The following is a 23,122-nucleotide window of genomic DNA, read 5'->3' on the forward strand; positions in this document are numbered from 1 at the left end:
GATGAAGAAACTCATAGGTCAAGGGAAGGACCAGAAGATCATTTACCAGTTATTGTCACTGGCAAAACATACTCAATTTAGAAAAGATTAATTTAATTTATTGACAATTAAATATAGAGTAGGATGATAAAAAAGCAAATACAAAACTAAAACCAACCCCCTTCCATCTTCCCATTCTCAACTTCCCTCATCCATGTCTACATGTCCTACTTTTAGAGTTACATTCAGAAATAAGTTGTTTTACAGTTGCTGTGTGTTTTGAAACTTCTTATTATTTAATGCAGATAAGGTGTTTTTGATCTGGTTAGAAAGCAGGAATAAGGAAAGTAAGCTAGAAGTTAAATAGACCATCTAAAAATGACAGAACATGTTTTTTGTCATTCTAATGCATTCAAGCAATGCTGTATCATTTTATCCTAGTGGCTCATTCTTTCTGCTTTCTTGTATCACTGGTTATTTTAGTTTCTTCAAATAATAATTTGACCTATTTATTTACAGAAGATAGCATCTTTGAAAATATTTCACTCAGTCTCTGTCTCTGATAGATACAAAAATAATAGCTGTACAGCCGTATTTTGGAATGAATGTAAGTTTTTATCAAGAAGAAACTATTTAGGTTTCTGCGTGTCTTGAGAGGTTTTCAAATTTCAGCAAAATTTTGCAGAATTGAAGTTTTATTCTGTGACAGTTGTTCAAAAAATATTCCAAGGCAAACTTTCTGCCCAAACCTGTTAATCTCCTTACCTAAACAACATGGGGGAGTTTTTGTTTGGAACTTTTTATCATGCTAACAGCTCATACGAAGCAACAGAAAGCTAAGAAAAGTGCATAAAGGGACCCCAAAAACCCAAGAGGTGGACTTCTGGAGAATTTGCTGAATGTTTCCAATCCTTCAAATCATAATTTCAAGGAAGACTATTTTCAGCTAGGTCTCCATTGTGACCCAACATCATACACACACTCGCTCAAAAGTATATGAAGTTTGTATTTTCGCAAAGTAAGTTGGCTGAAAATTAGGCGCTAGGGAGATAACAGCAAACTGATGCAAAAGTTACACCATAACTACTGCTTTGGTGAAGGAGCAGCTCAATTTCTTCTCTAGGGAAGCAACTTTGTTTAGTGGAGGCAATCCTGTGTACTTGCAGCTCTTCGCCACCTTCTAAGCCTACTTCAAATTACATAAATTCCTTATGTTACAGATTCCCTCTGCAGTTCAGCCATTGGTGCCTTTACCACAGTCATTACTAGTCTTTGGTATCAGTGTAGTTCTGCCTTACTGTATAATCTATAGTTCTTTTGCTCTGTTAGCGGTTATTCTGGTCCTGACAAACACACAAGACAGAACTTTTCTTTACTCCTCTGACTTCACTGTTGAAGACAGTTGTTTTTTGTTTTGTTTGGTTTTTCTTTTTTTATATGCCCCATTAAAATAAATTAAAAGTTCAGATTTTAATTCAATATGGAAGAGGGTATAGCTCAAAAAACCCTCCTTCTTACTGTAGAGTTGGAGATAGGAATGGAGAAAGCTGTGCAGGTGTCAAATTCCATCACCAGCAGAGACATTGTTAATCCTATTGTTGAAACATTTTATTTCTTTGTTTCCATTCTGGATTTAATGCTTTGTCAGTTTCATCTTCAGATCCTTTAGCAATTGGCTTTCCAAACTACTCCCCTTGAGTGCCAGTGAGAGCACACTATTATTTGTTATTATTAGGAGTTTTCACTTGCCTCTAACCCTATTTGCCTCAGCAGAGGCATTTATGTCTCTGACAATCCTTTCTGTTCCTTTTTGCATAGGAGCTAAATATAATATCATCCTAAAACATGTCAAGGAATTTCACTAAAAACATTGCCATTTCAAAAAGCTCAGTACAACTGACAAGTCTAAATAAATTTTCCTCTTCTTATTTTCCAGTAAGCAAGCAGTGGAGCTAGAAAACCTGACAGCAAACTGTCTTCCCTGCTTGTATCCATGGAGCCTGGATTTTGCAAGGTAAATGGTCTGTTTTAATTGGCTGTTATTTTATACTATTATAGTTGCCAGTGACTAAAATGATGTTATAATACCTCTGGGTTTTGAATAAAATACCCTTATTTAGTGTTTCATCTATGCTTTTAGCAGTAAATTGTATTAGAATACTCTCATAACTTAAAGTAAATGCAGTGAGTTGTTTCAGATTCATTAATGAGCACACCTCCCTCTCAGGAAGAAAAGAATGCCAGCCTCTAGATTATTTGTGCATTTCTGGGTTATTGCTCCTATATTTCCATCAGTCTGAGAGAAAGAACAATTAAGCTGAGCCTGAATATTTAAATCTGAATGTGAATGCATTTATTATGTCAGGATGTAGTCTCTGTATTCTGAGTTTATTGGTGATTTGGGGTTTATTGATGGTTGTCTTAGAAGGGAGACTGAAGGTGTTTCTCAGATACAGTCAGCTGTGTTTGACAATTTCATTGCTGTACAGTTTTTAAAATGAGAGGTTTGTGTTCCTGCTTTTAAACATAATTCTTAATAGTGACATTTGAAATGTAGTCATGTTAAATATTAGGAAATATTCATTTTCTACAGTTTAAAAATACCTCAGGAAACCAGCCTGTTTTGAGAATTCCTTTTATTACTATAGGAGACTAGTGGTTCTACTGAGAAAAGTATGTCCCTGAATACCTTCCCCAGCTTTGGTTAAGGATCTGAGTTTAACATTACTCTTTTTCCTTCAAAAGTTTGTTCCACTCCTGAATTTTATCTTTGAAGTTGTCTGTAGGAAAGAACATTGCTCTCTGAATCTTTCTGCCATTGGAACTAGCTCTTTTATGCATGGTGAAAAACGTTTTCAGATTTTTTTTTATTATTATTTATTATTACATATTATAAAGAATTGAACCAGAAGCTATGCAAAAGCTGCTTGAAATTCATACCTTTAAATGGAGTGTTGAGTGGAAGAATTACCCCCTCTTGACAGAAGTGCCACTATGAGCTGTATATTCAAGCTGGAAAATTGGGCCTTTTGAAAAATAAAATCAGCAGCGTTCCCAGCACCTCAAACAGAGGAGTGAATATTCTACTCTTCAGCATTTATTTAACAACGTGAACCCCAAGGCTGTGCATTTCAATGTATTGTATTTCTTTAGCAGTGAGAGGAAAAAGAAGGTGAATCAGCCTTTTCTGTGAGTGAAGCCCTGCTATGAGATGTGGGTGGTGATTGTAAAAAGAAAAGTAGCAGTATTTCTTTCTAGGCACCTTCTGAGGATGGAAGCCATTTGTAAATACTGAAAAAGCCTGTCCGTTTTTACTAGTGTTTTCACCTGCTAGAAACAGTAGAAAAATTCCAGTTTTGACAAGCCCAAGCACAACGATTTTCCACGCAGATGGCGGGCATTGAACAAACAGACTTGTCAGAAAAGTGTACGTGATGTTTTGTTTCAGAGAGGTGCTGGTGCAGCTCCCCAGAATTCGTGTTGTATTGTATAGTCTTCCTGGCTAAAGTCATAATTTTACAAGAGCTTACACAAAATTTTCATTATTATGTTACTTTGTATTTAATGGAAATGTAAGCATGTACTCAAATACATGCAGAATTTGGATACGTTTGGCTCAATAGCAGCTAATGGAATAACAGTGAAGAAAATGAACAAGATTTCCAGAGAATCTATACATGCCATAGCAGCAGGCAAGAGCTTGTATTTTTTCATCGTGTATGATATAATGGTGACAGAAAAATTACAATGTTTTAAAACACAATTGACAAAGAACATTTAACCTTTTTTTTTCTAAAAAAAACTGGTATTATGACTTTTTATCTAAGATAACTAGTTCTCACTTACTGGTCTGCCTTTGGTTGTAGGTATACTTAAATCTGAAAGTGCTATTGATTCTAGTGAATTATGTGTAACTTTTGGCATTGACATTTCAATAGCAAAACATCAATATTCAATTTGAACTCAGCAATAAGTCACTGCCAGTGAGAATAAACTAATACATCTTTATCATGATGATCCTCTGTGGGGTAATGAGATGTTTTTAATCAGCCAAAAGGGTAGGTTCAGAGTTGCAGTGTGATCATTCTATTTTTAGAAAGGTTTGGGGAATTATCATGAAGTAGATGTCTCTTGGTCTGTTTTCTGTCTTCCTCCTTCTGAAAAGATTTAGGGGAAATTTAGGCTGGATATTAGAAAGAAATTCTTTACAGAGAGAGTGGTCAGGCATTGGAATGGCCTGCCCAGGGAGGCGGTGGACTCGCTGTCCCTGGAGGTTTTTAAACTGAGATTGGACATGGCACTTAGTGCCATGATCTAGTAAACGGACTAAAGTTGGACCAAGGGTTGGACTCGATGATCTCTGAGGTCTTTTCCAACCCAGTCGACTCTGTGATTCTGTGATTCTGTGATTTATTACTACCTGTTTAACTTGTTTTCCTAACATTCTTGTTATGAATATGGAGTGCATAGTGCATCACATTTGTGGATTTGCATAAGCTGATGCTGTGAAGTTTTCTCCATACTTCTTATTTCACATTTGGGTACTAAAACCATCCCAAACTCACAAGTATTTTCAGGCATCTCAAGAATGTTTCATTCTTTACTAATCTAGAAGATACGAAGTAGTAATATAAGGCACTGAGCCACTATAGGTATAATGGCTATTTCTCCTTCAGAAGGTTTTTGTATGTTTGGTTGGTTGGTTGGTTTTGTTGTTTGTTTTGTTGTTGTTTTTTTTTTAATTTGTTTGTTTGCGTTTTTAAAAAAAAAAAAAAATAAATAAAAAGGAAAGGCTTATTTCAGACTGTCACCACATATGTCCATACATATGCACTTCTTTTCTAAAGAGAAAAGATCCCAGTACTCCATAGGCTGAATTTTTCCACATGAGCAAAAATGATATATTTTTGTGCTTGGGACATCCAAAATAAAACAAAATTAGATTAGAGGTGGTGTCCTCTAATCTAATAGCCTGATTTTGTATACCAGGGGCCTGATTTACCATCATTTTTCTTCCTGGGGAAATATGGAATCACGTCTGGCATTGGGGTGTAAGAATTCTTTGTAAGTGCTTCATATAGTCCCTTTACTAATCAGTAAATGGCATCTGTGTGTTTCTTGAGACTCTGTCTAATGAACTGTTCTCCTTTTATCTTCTATAAAGAGCCATCCTGGAGAGAAAAGCACTGTGATGGTGCTGAAGTGCTATGCCTTTATTTTGGGTATATGCAGTCAACAGCCTGTATACATTCAAATGAGTACAAGTAATATGAAGGTTTTCCACACTGTTAATTGGCTGTTGCTGATGGTGTGTTTGTGTAGCCAGATTAGCTCAGTTTCCTTCCCCAGATGGAAAACAGTACTGTAAGAACTGGTTTTTACTAATATAGCTACGCTCAGTTTCAGCCTGCCAGGATGAGAGACATTTTTAATATCATCAGACATAGCCAAACTTCATATGAGTGCAACATTTGTCTAGAAATACTTAACTATTTTTTCCACTGTTTTCTATACTGACTCATATTTCTTGTGATTAGAGATCTGTATTTCTTGAGTAACTTCCCTTGATTTGATGGATTAGCACCTGTATACTGAGGTTTCTCCTAGAGGAGAAAACAAGTTCTGGATGATTGTGGTTTTTTGCCTACCTTTAATCTGTGAACCTATATTAAAACAAAACAAAAAAAAAAAAAACCTAAACAAAATCAAACAAACAAAACACTAATGCAGGGATTGGGTAATATAATTAATTACGATTTCTCAGATCTCTTGGTTTTATCAGATCTGCCTACCTGAAAATAGGTAAAGGCTATTAAAACTGCTGTGCTTTCTAGGCCAGAAGCTACTGTTCTTTAGATTGAAAAGGAAACTTTGATTAGTTGTGTTTAAATGACTCTAAGTATATACAACAGAGTATGTAGAAAAAAGTATAGATCTTCTCAGGTTTTAACAATTTCTTTTCATCCATGTGCTTGACTCCTCTCTGATAATGCAATCTATTACCTTCAAAAGTAACAGGTAGCTTTAGGCACTCAGATTATACAACCTGAAGGAGTCTGATTTTCAGTAAATTCTGACCATTCCTTTGGTGAAATTCAGGATTCTTTTAAGTTCAAAATTCAAACCCATAAAATCACTTAGAGAAATCTTTGCTTACATTGGAGCTGCAAGACCTGCTGTTTATTTAAACCACCAGAATAAATTAACATAATCCATTTCAGTCTTTCAGGTTGTTATGTTGAGCTGTATGTTATATTGAGCTGTATTGTAGGGTATGCAACAATCTGCATACCCTAAGTTATAACTGGAGTTATACCTCATATTATATGTGGAGTTATAACTCATATTCTGAGTTATAATTGGACTTTAAATAAGTGTTAGGAATTATTTGGGAGTTCTTACTCTTACTGAACATCAGAATTTGTTTTCCAGATGAAGTTCAGAAATATATTTTGCAGTAGGGACAGTAGACAATAGACACAGTAGACAGTAGACACACTCCAATATAATGAATAAATGCTTAAAACCGATGTACAGTGAACAAGACCTTCATTTAGAGAGGCATGTGGTACATTCAGTGAAGATACCCCAGTTTCTTCCCTGGCCTCCCCCAAACATCAAGCCATGTTTGGAGATTATAAACATAACCTCCGTATTCTTTGGTTTTGAAAAGTAAGAATGTTGATCAGAGCTGAACACGACCTCAGAGGAACAAACTACTGGAAGAAAATGAAGTTGCAATTCACAAATAAAGGGGAGTTCATTGTTTGTGGGAACGTTACAGTTTCATTATTCAGCTACTCTACAGCCACTTCCTCTGTTTTGCAGAAGATGAAGACACCTTAAGAGAAGCTAGAAGATCTGATTTCTTCTTTTAACAGCAATACTAATATGCTTTCATTCTCTGTTGCAAGCAATGCACCATTTTATATTGTGCATCTTCTTTGAGATAATGGATTCTGTCCTTGCTTGACTTTCCTTCATGCCTCGCTCACAACCCTAGTGTACATCCCTAAATCTTTCCAGTTTGCATTTTCAGCATTGCAGCCCAATCTTTGATAGGGAATTTCACAATGAGAGCTCATCATAGCAAAATACTGTGCTGCATTTCATTAATCAGAAAGTATATGAGCAGGAGAAAACGTGGTATACTATTACTGTCAAAACAAGGGTAACACTCAAGCTGCAGTAAAAATAAAAGGTAAAAGGAGACTTTATCAAGACAGTGTATGTAACTATCTATAACTGAACTGAGTGGGTTGGTTTATTTTGATTTTAGAAGAAGAATTTACATGCCAAAAAATGTTTTTCAGTTCCTGACTGGCAAAAAAAGAAACATAAAAAAATCTGTTGTGTAACAGTAGACAGCTGATATACAGGTTTTTAATAAATATATAGGTGATCATAGTGTAACACCTTGAATTCTTTTACATAATCTCTATTTCTAATACAGCTGTGATTTCTGGTGTATTTTTTCAATACCATTAGAAATTGTATAGAAGCTTTTGATACGAATGTTAACTCACTCTTGAATAACAAGTCTCAGAGCTTTATTCCCTCGTTTACTGCCTCACTGTGAATTAAATCATTCTTAGACTAGAAGATCCTTCTCCTACTTGTTATACGTTTAAGATTAATCATGTAGGCCACGGTATTCTGTGCCCTTTTTCTCATGTGCACAGAAGGACTTTCTGCCAGCTAGGGGATGTCAATGCACGTGAGACTCCAGGCCTGAAAGTCCAGGAGCCACAGGATGGTGAAAAGCTACAGTCAATTGCTTGATGATGAGGAGCCCTGCCAGCTCCCTCGGAGAGCTCTGTCTCAAATCCATTAAAAAGCCCTTGAGTGTACGAGGAAGAACAGGTCACCCAGCCGTGTGAATGTGAGTAACTATAGGTCGATAGAACCTTAAAGTAATATAATTTGACATGTCTTGAGAAGGCACTCAAGTGGAGAGGCTATGTCATGCAGTGTGTGTGCTGTCCTGGAATACAGAAAAGGACCTACCCTAAATGTAGAAAGAGGTTTTTTTTCCCAAATAGTTATTCCAAAGTGGTTTCTGTCACCGTAAATATTATTAACAATATCACAAGAGAAAATTCTACTGTCATCACATTCTTAAAGACAAAAGCATGAAGGATGAATATAGAATAATAAAAAGTATAGCACCTCAGTAGAATATGAATATTTAAATGATAAATCTAGAGGTAAAGAAGCGGGATGTTCCTTCTTTATATATAAATAGCAGGCTAAGACGAAGTATTGTCTTCCAAACTTCCCAGAGGATCATCCAGATTTCATTAAGATTACTCTTGAGTTCTTTAATTTGCTCGGGTAGACCTCCTGTGCTGAGTCTGGTGTTCTGTCTCTGAAAGACACTGATACTGCTCCAAAGACCATTATTTGAACAATCTCACTGCAGTCAGGAAGCAAAATAAATCTGTGCAAAATTCGTTTCTTTTCCTACATGTTTGTTTCTGCCTATGCAGATGCAAATGTGAGCATAGATTTGGAATCTTCCTGGAATCAATCTCCTTCAAAATTTGGCTTTCTAATAGGGAAAATTATTTGGAAACAATTATACAAAATCAGAGTAGCTTTAAATGAAGCTTTCAAGTAGCTGCCTAGTCATCTTCATCTACTACAAGAAAAGGAAAACTCTCTTGTACTATTTATCCAACTGTATTCACTGTAAAAATATTCATATAAATTAAGCAGAAAGCAAACACCATTTTAGTTTCTTGTCAGACAAGAAGATCAGTACCTCAGTCAGACATACAGGTCAATTCAGAAGAGGGAGGGAATGGAGAAAAAGGAATAGAGAACGGTACGAGTTTAGTTTTAGTTTCAGTTCAGACATTAGCAGAACACTGATGTTTTCAGAATCAAAGACCCAACATTATGGGAAAAAATAGGCTATTTCCCCAGTATTCATGCATATATAAAAACGTGCCATTCCTAATGCATTCTCTATGTCTTTGATTTTCATCAAGGTCAAATTAATGTCATTTGGCATGAAAATTAAAGGCAATATCCTAGCCTAAAGTAAAGCATGGTCATCATAGGAGTATTATGATAGTCCTCAGACCTGTTTTGGAAATTTGACATATTCTATAGTTAAGCGCATGTAAGAAATAACTCAGAACATTTTTGATTAAAAGTTTCTTTACAACTCACAGCATAGTTTTCAAATATTTGGTGGTATTTTTTAATTAGTTCTGGTGTTTTCACTGAATGATTTCTTTCAGTATGGTAAATTAAGGCAAGTTATTGTGGATTACTAGATCTTAGCAGCACTAGAGGGCCTGGGTAGTACTAACGTGACTGCAAATATCTGAGCCAGTAAAGCTCCTGGAGTGGTCAAGTATTTCTAAAACCGTGTTTATGCACTGTCTAATTGTTGGGTTTGTGCTGTTCCAAACACATAGAATATGTATAGCAGGATTTTTTTTTTTTTTTTTTTAATTTCCTTTGCCCACTTGTGCTTGGAAACCACTCTCACTTTTAAGGAAGATTTATTATTAATATTATTAGTAGTAGTAATGGGCTTTTCTCATTTCTTCTGAAAATGTCACAATTGGTCACATCCAGATTTATCTGCCTAGCTATAGCATGTGTTATTTACAGAGTGTGCTTTCCCATTTTTCAGGAGCCACTCTTTAGCCTCATGTAGCTCTTCATAATTAGATGGCAGCGTGCCTGGGAAGCAGGGCTACTTCTTACAAAGAAAGAACTGTGGCATTTGTACTTTTATTCAGAATTTTTCAAAGAACCTGTGATGTCTGAAACAACAGTTGGACCCATAGCATACACTATGATCATGCATGTATGCAGTGCAATGGTAGCATGATGCTGAACACCAGAAAAAAAAAAAACAAACAAAAAAACACACAAAAAAAAAAAAAAAAACAAAAACAAACAAAAAAAAAAAAAAACGAACAAAAAAAACCACCAAAAACAACAAAAGAAGCAAAGGTAAGAGGCCAAAAATAGGATAAAGATGAAATGTGGAATTAAGTTGTAGTATAAAAGACATGTCAGTGAGGTTCCAGTAAGAGTCAGTTTTGGCAAAACCAGCCAAAATTACAGAGAGGTGAACCTGAAGAGAAAGCAAGAGTAAGTCTCTCAAGGGAAGATCTTTTGAACTTCAAGTGGAAACAATTCTAATTAATGCACCTGATCCATTTGAATTAAGATTCTGATTTTGACTACTCAAAGTTCATTTTACATTTTTTGGGCTGTACAGCAATGAAAGCTACTTCATATTCCCCATGTGAGGAGCTTACACTTTGTAAGTTGTAAATTATGTCATGTGATAATATTCCAGCTTCATTTAACCATACTGTAGAGATCCCCAGCTCTGCTGCACGTTAATTACAGAAATTCATTTTATGAAAATTATATTCAATATGCAGAAATAAAATAGAGTAAAACAATTCTTGTTACTGTAGTCAGCAAAATGTATGTCTTGTGAGTAGCAGCAGGTAGACAGATAAGGTTTAGCAGAACTGACGCTTGTGGAAAATGACACGTATTCTGGGTCACTAAATAGTCAGCTCACTCAGTTCAAGTACAATAGTAATTGAATATTAGAAGATTCATGGTGACAGTGGATTGGAGACAGTAGTTCACTAAATAAAAAGGACTGACTTCATTCCTCTGAACACAGTTTTTGGTAGTCAGGAAAGCTTTAGTCTTCTGTTATGAACTGAACAGATTCTCGAGTGTTCAAACTGTTTGAATTCCAGCTTTTGCCTGAAGTTCATCTTTCCTTCAGCCAACAGGCTATCTCAGAAAGCAGTCAGTGTTTCTGTCAGGTGGAGGGGTGCTCTGAGGGCTGTCGCCTTGTGTCTTTCATTTCTTCCCCTTCAGTTACATAAGTAATAACAATTTCAGCCGTATTGCTCCAGGATTATGTGAACTCAGGGACATAACTGGGATTTCTTTGAGAGTCACTGAGGGCAACGCTGGGCACTGCAAGCTTTGAGACATTATTTTTCTCCTTCTTCAGCTGTGGATTGGTCCTCTGAGCTTCAAGGCAGTTGTGGGTCAAGCTGAAGTCTGCAGAAGGACTCCAATGTAAGGCTGCCTCTGCCCATTTGGAGTCTGGCTGGAGGGGTGGCTTTGACTATCTGCTTGTGCTCCTGTCCATCTCACCTCAGAGCTAGACATGAAAGATTGGTGCTACATCTGTGAGCAAATGAGTGCCAGCCAAACATAAGTGCCTGTTCCAAAAATAACTACACACACTGAAGAGGAAAATCACTCTAGTTAGAGTGCATTTTCATCTATCAGAGGAAGGATTTTTCCTTTTTAATCAGATGAAGGTTTCATTTTCAAATCGCTGCCCTACTCTGGAGGTTGCTGCATAAAGAGTAGTCTGGGTACTTCAAAGGAAAACCCAGGTACACAGTTATGCTGACATTACTGGATGTTCTCTCTTTAGTACGGATTAGTGTCCTAATTCAAGTACAGTACCATGCTTATCTTACACAGTCTGCTAATGGTACATTTCGGGTTAAAATGCTTGTTTTATCTTCAGTCTCAAATTAGTATTGTGATTTGAAAACAAAACTTCTAATAAACCAAATAATTAAAAAAAAAAAACAAAACCAAACAACACAACCTGGAATCAAAAGGAAACTTCTGTGATTTCTCAAATAAAAGCATTTAGCAGAGCAATGAATTTTGAATGAATACCTGAGGGAAAGTAGTACTTAGATAAATTTACCTTTGAAGATACTGCTTTACTAAGGTCTTTTAAAGTAAGCACATTATGCTTTTGAGTATATTTTATCTTTTCAAATAGTGTATCCTGTTTTTTGAGATAATTCTCAGATCTTAAGTGTATACAGCAATTGTCTTAAAAACAGACACGAAAATACTTGGATAGTTTTCAATTAGTAAAATGCATCTGGGTACATGATTGTATTCCATGTATATCAGCTTTTTTTTCAGTTGAAATTGAGACTGCTGAGAAAGAAAGGCTTTCCACCACAGTAGCCATGCTTTAAAGGACACACAGGACTAGGCAGGTGTGGGGCTTTTATGAGTCTTCTGACTGTGTCCTGTGTGCTGATGGGAAGCATCTCTGTGAGGACATAGTGTCCTTCTGAGTTTTACTCCTTATCATCTTGAATAAACTATGGTTATTACATTTATTAAAAGTTAAACAAATTAAATTTATAAAGCTCTGAAATGCTCATCCTAAGGAAAAAAAAATGGTAACATTTTATATTTGGAAATTATTTTATTGTTTAGTATTTTACTTTCATTAATTCCTTTAAATGAGGAAAGTGTTTTGTTCATTTCCAGCTGTTCCTCCATTCTCTCCATCATTGTCACACACTTTTAAAGAGTTTTTACTGCAATAGCATATTCTGGCATTATTTTTAATCTAAATGGTAAACAAAACCATTTAAAAGACACTTTTCAAAATTCAAGATAATTTGAAAATATTTTGAGGAAAGACTTTAATTAAATATCGTTCATTTCTGCTTAACGAGGGAGCCTTTGTTGAACTGCAGAAGACCGTTCTGCACAGTTCTGTAAGAAGTACAGAGGGCAACCTATTCTCTTTGTAGTGCTTTTGCTTCCTTTCTTCTCCAATGTAATAGGAGGTGTGTATTATTTGTCCTTCATTAATGCATAATTTTACCTAAATCTTCAGGAGCAGTTTTTAGACCCTTTGCTGCTCTGCATCTGACTAGCCATGTTGTATAGTTCCAGTATATTTTAAGCAGAAATACTTTGGAACTAATATGGGGACCAAAAAGAAAATATTTGTTCGTGCCTAATTGGCAAAGGTTTAGTGCTTTATTAACTATTCTGGAAAGCCAGTTGCTCACACTTATCATCTAGGTTTCCTTGCAATTGTTATTAACAGAGGTGGTAACTACTGCCATTAACTTCGTGCAAACCCTGCCAGTGGCTCCCTTTAAAAACAGTTTCTACGTTTACATTGTTCTTTACATTAAAATAATAGAGAGATATGTCTCCCTTTTGCCCATATATGGGCACTTGTTTCTTTCAATCCGTTAAGGCAATCGTTAACAGTGTTGGTAGATGGTAAAGATTTTGTGGTCTATTTCACTGTGCAATCACAAACTACATTTTCCTGTGATTCATTCTCTTTTGGAGCACAGCTAGGACAGATTTAAGCTCAAAAGAGAACTTTAAATGTAGTTGCCCTGCCTTTATTTGTTTCAGTTTGACATCTAATTTCACTGTCTTACAATCAGTGTCAGGGCATAAGGAAAGAACATGGTTTTGGGTGTTTGTATGTTCATTAATTCTTAAACCAGAATCATTCATATTCTTGCAGTTCAAAACAGAAACATAAATCCTGCCTTTATGAAGTGTTGTGCTTCTAATGCTTATTTGAAGAATAACTTGCAAATTGGGAACCAATGCATATGTTTTAGATGTCAGAGACAGATAAGCAGAGCTCAGGCCTTTATGCAAATAATTATATATCTGTCAAGTCATAGTCATAAAATCTATTTTATAATTTTATAAAAATTGAAAGACTTTTTCAATTATTTTGGGGTTTTTTCCTGTTTCTTATTGTACTTCAGAAATATCATAACACAGATGCTACAGCTGTAGTTTAGATTATTTTACTACCATAGGTCATGCAATACCTTTCTTTATGCTTGAGAAATGTTCACAAAATGATAATTTGCAAACAGGACGTTTATTATGTAGATAATCCTTGAGCCTTGTTATTTTTTACTTTTTCTGTTTTTCCTCAAGTGCTGTTCAGACAGGGCATGAGTAAAGACAGAGATCAATGAAGAGGTTAAATTACTCATTTTGGAGAGAAATCCTATAACAACAAACATTCATTCTTTGAGGTGTAATGTTTTTGTTTTTTTTTTTTATGGTGGCGTAAAAATGAAACAAGGTCAGCAATAGAGCTACCCAAATAAAAGCTTTTTGAGTCAGAGGAGAATGGTCCTGTTGGTAATTGGTTTGAGCCAAAATAAGTAGTTCATAGTTAAAAAGTAAATGCTTCAATTCAGTTTTCAGCATTTTTTTCTTCTAAAAATAAAGCTGTGTGAGATTTTAAAAACAAATTGAAATGTACAGTTGAAAACAACCCTCAAATTACAATTCCTTTTGCATTATTTACTTTGTATCCAACAGAGACATCTGACAAAACCAAAAATTAGTTCATAAAAGATCAGTATCATTAAAATGTGTTTTGGCTAAAAGTATTGCAAAAAAAAAAAAAAAAAAAGAGTTATATTCCTTTGCATGATTAAACTTTTGTCACAGTCAAATGAAATCAGCTTTCTCCTGTGTATTTTGTTCTGGGCAATTAACATGTATTAGTTAGCCTAAGGTAAAAATATGTCATACCTCTACGCAGATTCTTGTAAAATGAAAACTGTTATAACTTATCTTTTTCAGGTTTTCATTATTTTTATGAATATTTTTTAAAAATAGTAGAAAAAATGAATAATTATGATGCTTCAAAATTTAAGTATACACAAAGTTCTGATTACTAATCTTAAAAAAGTAAATAGTTGCTGTAGATTAATCGTTGATTGGATATACTGGTCTCCGACATGAAGACTCTCTCTCTTTCACCTGACATTTGAGAGGATGTTGGAGAAGTCAATACATTGTGTAGAGAGTGCCAATAGGAAAAAATGACCACTTCCTCTCAGAAGAACAGGGAGAACCAAAGAAATGTTCAGGGTGAAGGCTGAGATCTCCAAAGGGAACATTTTCACTGAATGGAAAATTTATGGAACTAATTATTCCTAGAATTTGGGAAGGACAGTTTATAACTGGGTTGAAGAACATATCAGGGAAGTGGAATAAAGCAGAAGCTTTTTTTGATGTCATCAGAATGATGTAACATCTGACCTGGAAAACCCATCAACTCCTGTTTGCTGGAAGTGTTTGTAGGGAAACATAGCACGTCTCCTATACTCACATGTGGGCTTTTGCTACTGCTGATATTTAGATCATATACAAGTTTGAAATAAATAATTGGTTTTCATTTTTAAATTTCTTTTTAAATGTAAAATATAGATATATTTGCCATGTAGACAATTCTTTCTCTAACTCCACTAAAATGCACTCAAGGTTGTAATTACAGATGCAGTAAAATATTAAACAAATTAATAACTTGTCACTTCAGAATGAGTGCTGAAATAAGAATATGCAGTAATTTTAGATAAATTTCTTTCATCCAACTTCCCTTTAATATAGTCAAATCAAGTCGTATAATACTTTAAAGTGTTACTTTAAGGATGGCCCGTGCTGCTTCTAGGGACATAATTTCCCAAGTGTCAAAAATTTATGTCAATACTTTTAACTAAATGCCTAAAATGGATTCCCACCTACCTGGTTTACACCCTCACTTTGCAAAATTGTAGTCGAATTTATTTTTGTTTAAAAATGTCACAGATTTTATTTTTAATTACTAGCTTCACAAAATCAGCTTACAGTGGCAGGCTTTTCCACCAGTAAATAAATCTTATTTGAGGTTGCCTAGCAGAACTGGATTTTGTATTTGTATTAATCCAAAGTTGCATGAAAGATAATAAAGTAGTGGTGAATGGTAAATGAATCAACATAGTTTGTCTTCCTCTGGGCACCAAACAAGTGACCACAAACAAAGAATACCTGATTTAAAAGTTGCTAGGGTTCACACAGCCTTACTGAAGATTTATTGCAGCTTAATTCTGTACATAATTTGGGGTCAGGTCTGTGCTTGTCTGCTACATCTTCAAGTTAACCAAACTGAATTCAACTTTGGGATGCCAGACGACAGCTACTCAGGAAGCCTGAGTCCTCTTCTTGCCTGACACAGAGAGCTGGCAGGGTGACCCACTGCAAAAAGGCATTGGGAGAGAAACTGCAGAGCACAGTCCCTGAGAACAGTCTTTCTGGACTCTTTTTGTTTGTTTGTTTACTTGTTTTGTTTTTTTGTTTTTGTTTTCGTTTTTCCTGCATTAGGTCAGAAAAGGATGTGTTCAGTTTTCTCTTGTGGTTAGGGGCTGATCAGGGATGGCAGCCTGAATCTGACACCTCTTTCCCACAGCTGCAGAGTTGGTACATACTGCACATAATTGCACTCTGCACTGCACATTGAGAGCAAACAGTGGACTGAGTCTTTTTTTTCTTAAGTAAATCTTAAGCATGGATTTGGGGGCATCATTTGAAACCGTGACCTATCCTTGAATGGTAGAGCAAAATAAATTTTTCTTCAAAACTGGTAATGCCCAGATGGGAAATCAACACATAGAAGTGAATGTCATAATCTTTTTCAGTAACTTTTTTGTACATCATTGCTTCAACAACCCATGTATGTTCTTCCAGACAGGAAAAACTGAATACGTGGCTTGGAGATGTCTGCATATTTAGCTGTTGCAGCAGACTGATTGGGTTAGCGTTACCTCTGTTCAAAAGCTGAGCAGCTCGATAAGAAGGAGCAGCTTACAGGAGCCATGGCAGAGGTTTAAAAGGGTGTTATTATGGCCTGGGGATTTCGTGTCTGTGCATACAAGAACAAGTGATTGCTTTGCAGCACTGCTGCACAATCTCAGTAACATTGCATGGCAGCCAAGGTGGCTGCTTCCCTAAGGGGCTCAGATGAAGGAGTTTCTCAGCCATTTCTTGTCACCTTGGAAAGCATCATTTTAGACTGTTGTGCTAATAAATAAAAATTGGGTCAAGTGTAGCTTTGGGCAGCTGGACTTACCCTTTAGACATAATTTAAGTCTGGAAACTTTGGGGATCTCCTATTTGGTTTTATTCATGCATGTAGCTTTGTAACATGCTTTTCTGTATTCAGTGGTGTTTGGCCATGAAGTAGTTCTGGTTCTACCAACTAAGAACAGTAGTTCTACCAACCAAGAGGTTGACAATTCAGAATTGACTTTCACATTCAGGACTTTTCTTTCTAGCAAGAAGGAATTTTCTAGATCATAATGGTTAAGATAGAAAGACTTTGAGCACTACTAAAGATGAGGCATCCACAACTTCTCTGGATGACCTGTGTCACTGTCTCGCCACCTTCATTGTAAAAAATGTCTTCCTTATGCCCAATCTATTCTCTTGGTTTAAAACCGTTGCCCCTTTTCCTGTCGCTAGAGGCCTAGGTAAAAAATCTGTCTTTCATACAGGCTTCCTTTAAGTATTGGAAGGCCACAATAAGATCTTCCCAGAGTCTTCTTTTCTCTGCACTAAACAACTCCAACTCTGTCAGTCTGTCCTCGTAGGAGAGGTGCGCCAGCCGTCTGATCATTCATGGATCATGGAGGATTACTTTCACAGTTTCCTTCTGGACCTGTCCATGCCATACTTGTACTGGAGACACCAGAGCTGGACGCAGTTCTCCAGGTGAGGTCTCACAAGAGTGGAGCAGAGAGGCAGAATCACCTCCCTTGACCTGCTGGCCACATTCCTTTTGATGCAGCTCAGGTTACAATTGGCCTTCTGGGCTGCAAGTGCACATTGCTGGCTTATGTCCAATTCTTCATCCACCTGTATCTCTTCTCCACAGGGCTTCTCTCAATCCATTCATATCACAGTTTGAATTGATACTGGAAATTACCCCAACCCAGGTGCAGATCCTTGCACTTGGCTTTGTTGAACTCCATGAGGCTGAGGTTCACATGGGCCCACTCTTCAAGTATCTCAGGGTCCCACTGGATAGCATCCCTTCCCTCAAGTGTATCAACTCAGCTTTGTGTCATCTCCAGACTTGCTGAGGATGCACACAATCCCACTAGGTCATTGATGAAGGTGTTAATAGCATTCGTCCCAATTTGGACCCGTGAGGGACATCACTCAGTACTGGTTTCCACTTGGAGACTGAGCCATTGACTGCAACTCTTTAAACATGACCATCCAGCCAATTCCTTGTTAATCTAACAGTCCATCCATCAAACTCACATATCTCCAATCTAGTGACAAGAAGTTGTGGAGGACCATATCAAAGGCCTGACACAAGTCCAAGTAGATGGCATCCCTAGCTCTTTTCATGTCCACTGATGCATTCATTCCATTGGAGAATGCCTTGGGATCAGCCAAGCATGGTTTTGCCTCAGTGAAGTCATGCTGGCTGTGTTTAATCACCTCCCTGTGTTCCATATGCTTTAACATAATTTCCAAGAGAAACTGTACCTTACCAGGCACCGAGGTGAGGCTGACTGGTCCGTAGTTCCCAGGGTTCTCTTTATTACCTTCTTATTAATTACTTATTATTATGTCAGAACTCATTTTAGTTTTAATTATTTTATGACTTTTCCTTTTCATGCTTTAATCAGATAGACAGTTTTAGAAACATAAATGTGATTTGCATAACCAGGGAATATAGCAAGTCCTGTCTTATTAGGAAGTAACTATGGTCTAAACTAATACCTTGTTTTCCGTAATCTCATGCAACTAGATCTGAGAAAAGCGATGGAAAACCTATGACTGAGGTCAGAATTTTCAGACAAGGATATTTCAGTTACAAAATACAGATCCAGTAAACTTAAATGGAGCAGTAACAACTGCATAACATACCAGTTACTAATAATTTAAGACAATATGTCACTGACACTAATATCATTGTCTCTCATGAAGCTTCTTCATGGATCCTGATTTTGTTGTCAGCATTGTCTCTGTTATCCTGTTCAGTTACAGAAGAAAACTCTTGTAGCTATTAGTTCCACTGTCATAGAGCAGCTCCACAGGTATTATGTCTTCATGTGTGGAGATACAGTTGGCTCAAGTTGCCAGTGGAGCATACCATAATGCTTACTTTAGGCAGGTGAGTATTTCCTTAGAAAATGTGTTGCTGTAGGCACAGAATGGTAATTGCTGGTAGCTACACTGCCATCACGCAAACACAGTGATTTTAGGTTTACCAGTTACTGCTTTATTGACAAGCTGGTGCAAGACCTCTGCTGTTGTGTACAGTAGCAATCATTAGTAATGACAAAATATTGCAACCTTACAAACATTTCCAGCTTTTCTGCTGTTTCGCGGTTTGTTTGTTTTTGTTGGGGTTTTGTTTATTTGTTTGTTTTAAAATAACAAGTTTCCAGATAAATTATATTCTCTCTATATAGCCTGTGCTGCTCTTAATGTGAATCATGGGAGAGGTGAGTCAGGACATATTCTTTTTAATCATCTGTATTCCCTTTCATAACTTCCCCTTCATAACAAATGAAGACAAAATGAATACTCCTACATTACCTTGGTGGGGGGGGGGGTAAAGGAGCGGAAAAATGATGATTTTATATATGTTTTGTTACAGAGGTCTTACTAATGTTTTATGAGAATGTTTTATTCTAACAGAAACAATTAGACATCAGTTCAGGTTGATTTGCTTTTGCCTGTATGATTTTTCTAGACCTGCAATATAACACCTAAACTGATTTACGTCTTTAACACTGTTGTTTCAAGAGTATGTTCTATATCTATAACTTCCATTGGATAAAGATGACCTGAGGATGCGTGGCATCATACTGTGACTTTGTTGCTGAGGGCTTTGCTCTTGGTCTGTTGACAGTAAAATTTTAAAGTAGATATGAAATGCTCTTTACAGTACTATATCATCCTTCATGTAGGAAACAATTCCAAATTCAGTTTATCTAATCCAAGATGTGTGCATTTGATGAAGACATCTCGTAGTATTCCCTATTAGAAGACTTTTATAGGGGGAAAATTCAACCTCAAATGCAGAAGAGAATCTCTTTTCTCACTGCAAAACACTTTCATATTCAGTCAGAATTAGACATGGCAAAGACATAATTCTTGTAAGATATTTTTGTTTGTTTCCTCCAAGGTTGATTCACCAAAATCACGAAGTGCAAATCAAACTCAAAAAGAATAATGATGTAGTAGGTATAGAACAAATCAGCGGTAAATTTAGGAGATTTTAAAATACCAATACAAAAAAAAGAGTATATCAAGATTGCGAACTTCATTGTTTAGGAAGCCCCCTTTCTTCTCCCACACCAGATGTCAAGACATTTGAGAATGTAGACCCAACTCTGCCTTTTCAATGAATGGATATTCTGTCTTGAAAAGATTTGAGTATAGAATGTCTTGCTGGGTGGTTGTTTTGTTGTTGTTGTCTGGTTGTTTTTTTTTTTCTTGCAATTCCTCTCACACAAAACTTACTGTTAGAAATTGTTGAATATTGCTGGCAAATAGTGTATATGAAAACTGAATGCAGATTGTCTACCTAGTTTTAATTGTTGTATACATCTGCTAGTGAACACTGTTTTTATAGAAGCACCATGCAACTTATAAAAAAACAGAAAAGTAAAATTAACCTGGACTATATTCAGAGGTTTTTGATTCTCTTATTTGTAAGCTAGTCTTTTGAGGCCAAGCCTAGCAAAATAGAATCAATCACACACTTCAGCCTTAAGAAAATCTGTGTGGAACATTTTTCTTTAATAAACTAAGTATTTCCCACAAGGCACTAAAATTCACTGATATTTAGATGTAAATGATATAAGATTAGTTCCCTAGCTCTTTTTTTCATACTACTACTGCACAAATATCTCAAATTAGTTTTTGCACACCAGAAATAAATTATATATGCAAATTCATATTAAAGAAAGTCAAATTTGCTGTCACTCTGTAGCCTTCTAAGGGGAAGCAGATATACGGACAATGTAGTCTGTGATTAGTAACAATCGTGTGAATAAATGGTACTATTTACATACAGGTTGAGAAAGGATATGCAGCTTGATAACTTTAGGAAGGCCGTGTAATGCTTTCAGCTAAATATGCTGCCAGTGTAAACTGGGATCACCAGTCAATTTGACACTCTACTGAGCTTAAATAAAAAACTGTGGGAAAGTTGGTTCTTTTGTTTTGTTTTGTTTTGTTTTGTTTTGTTTTTTAACAAAAAACATCTTCCCTAATAACTTTTTTTTCAGGAGTAATTGTGGAAAATCTTGGCTGATAAACTGAGATTTCTCATTTAAAAGTTTTTTTAAGAATTTAGTATGCTTTTTTGCTTCACAATTCATTTACAATGTTTTTGTGTGGAAAACAAAAATGAAGATTTGTATCAGTTTCCTAAAGGGTCATAACAATAAATAAAATAAGCAGATTTTCAGTTGCAACAGACATTCAGAAGAAACTTTGAAAGAAGGATCATTGACTTGTTTTATTTACTTGTTTTCCATTTTCATTTCCACTCTGTTTCCACACTTAAAGCAGACAGCTCCTCCCTAACTCACAGTCCGATTGTTAAATGTTTACGATAGAGCCACAAATGGAAAGCAAAGATTTATGCCAGTTGTTCATATTTGAACAGGATGTTCATTCATTAAAACAGACTCACTAGTTACTGAGTTTACTTTTCAGACAAATTTATAAATTACTACAATAAAATGAAAAATAACCGTATTGGCTATTAGACTTGAAGAAGGTATAAGTCTTTTATTATCATCTGCTCTATACTTGTGTTCTTTAACTGTCACTAAATATGAACCAAATAACTCCTTAGTCTTGTTACAGTTAAAGAAAATCAGCCCTTGATGCTCATAGAGCTTTCTGCTCTGTTCAATAGAACAGAATAAGATGCTAATCTAATGTAATATAAAAGAACACAATGTAATGGAATTACTATTCTGATACTAATATTCATAATCTGAGAACACAACATAATTTTTCAGCTGCTTCTCTAAAAGCATGCTTTTTCCTTTGGGTGGGATATGTTTGGAGGTGGAAGTAGGGGGATAAGTCAGTTAAGATTAAAAGAAAAATCGTTGGATGGAGTAATTGACAGACTGAGCTATATTCAAGGTTCATGTATAACTATTCCTGAACTACTGTGTTTTTCAGTGGAGATTTTATAACGTTATTACTAACTCCCAATGCACTGCGATGTTCCTTATTGGTTTTGTGTGGTTTTAGCTGTACAGGGTTTAGTTCTTAGTAAAGGAATTTTTCTTGGTTTTACTTTACTTTGTTATATGGTTTGGGTTAATACATTGATTAAAATCAAATGAAATGAGAAAGGAAATGAAGCATACTGCTGAGCAAAAATAAAGTTTTGTGTGGCAGCCGCACAAAATGTTGTTAGGCCTCTTGGAACTAAATTCAGTGGACTTAAATCTCTTGATTGGTAGGGATTTCACATAGTTTCTGGGGTTAATTCCCAAACTAGTGGTGTTCCCCAGGGGTCAGTGTTGGGTCCAGTCCTGTTTAACATCTTTATTGACGATTTAGATGAGGGGATTGAGACCATCATCAGCAAATTTGCTGATGACACCAAGTTGGGAGGGAGTGTCGACCTGCTGGAAGGCAGGAGGGCTCTGCAGAGGGATCTGAATAGACTGGAAAAATGGGCTGATTTCAGTGAGATGAAGTTCAATAAGGCCAAGTGCTGGGCGCTGCACTTTGGTCACAACAACCCCCTGCAGCGCTACAGGCTGGGCGCAGAGTGGCTGGAGAGCAGTCAGACAGAAAGGGACCTGGGGGTACTAATTGACAGGAAGCTCAACATGAGCCAACAGTGTGCCCAGGTGGCCAAGAAGGCCAACGGTATCCTGTCCTGTATCAAAAACAGCGTGGTCAGCAGGACAAGGGAAGTGATCCTTCCCCTGTACTCTGCATTGGTGAGGCCACACCTGGAGTATTGTGTTCAGTTCTGGGCCCCTCAGTTCAGGAAAGACATTGAAGTGCTGGAGCGGGTCCAGAGAAGAGCAACACGACTGGTGAAGGGACTTGAACATAAGACCTATGAGGAGAGGCTGAGGGAGCTGGGGTTGTTTAGTCTGGAGAAGAGGAGGCTTAGAGGTGACCTCATCACACTCTATAACTACCTGAAGGGAAGTTATAGCCAGGTGGGGATTGGTCTCTTCTCCCAGGCAGTTAGCAATAGGACAAGGGGGCATGGGCTTAAACTCTACCAGGGGAAATTTAGGCTGGATATTAGAAAGAAATTCTTTACAGAGAGAGTGATCAGGCATTGGAATGGCCTGCCCAGGGAGGTAGTGGACTCGCCGTCCCTGGAGGTTTTTAAACTGAGATTGGACATGGCACTTAGTGCCATGATCTAGTAAACGGACTAGAGTTGGACCAAGGGTTGGACTCGATGATCTCTGAGGTCTCTTCCAACCGAGTCGATTCTGTGATTCTGTGATTCTGTGATTCTAGAAATGTT

General features: G+C 36.5%; 1 protein-coding gene across 2 annotated transcripts in view; it reads left to right on the plus strand.

Annotated features, from left to right (window-relative positions):
• LINGO2 (leucine rich repeat and Ig domain containing 2) overlaps positions 1-23,122 on the plus strand; it is a 531,284-nt gene that overhangs the window by 194,474 nt on the left and 313,688 nt on the right. For both annotated transcript variants that reach the window (XM_065046296.1, XM_065046297.1), the window contains exon 2: positions 1,916-1,993. The gene's annotated coding sequence lies outside the window, so the exon portion shown is untranslated. The remainder of the gene's footprint in view (positions 1-1,915; positions 1,994-23,122) is intronic.

Source organism: Columba livia, chromosome Z (genome assembly GCF_036013475.1).
Source record: "Columba livia isolate bColLiv1 breed racing homer chromosome Z, bColLiv1.pat.W.v2, whole genome shotgun sequence".
Classification (NCBI taxonomy): domain Eukaryota; kingdom Metazoa; phylum Chordata; class Aves; order Columbiformes; family Columbidae; genus Columba; species Columba livia.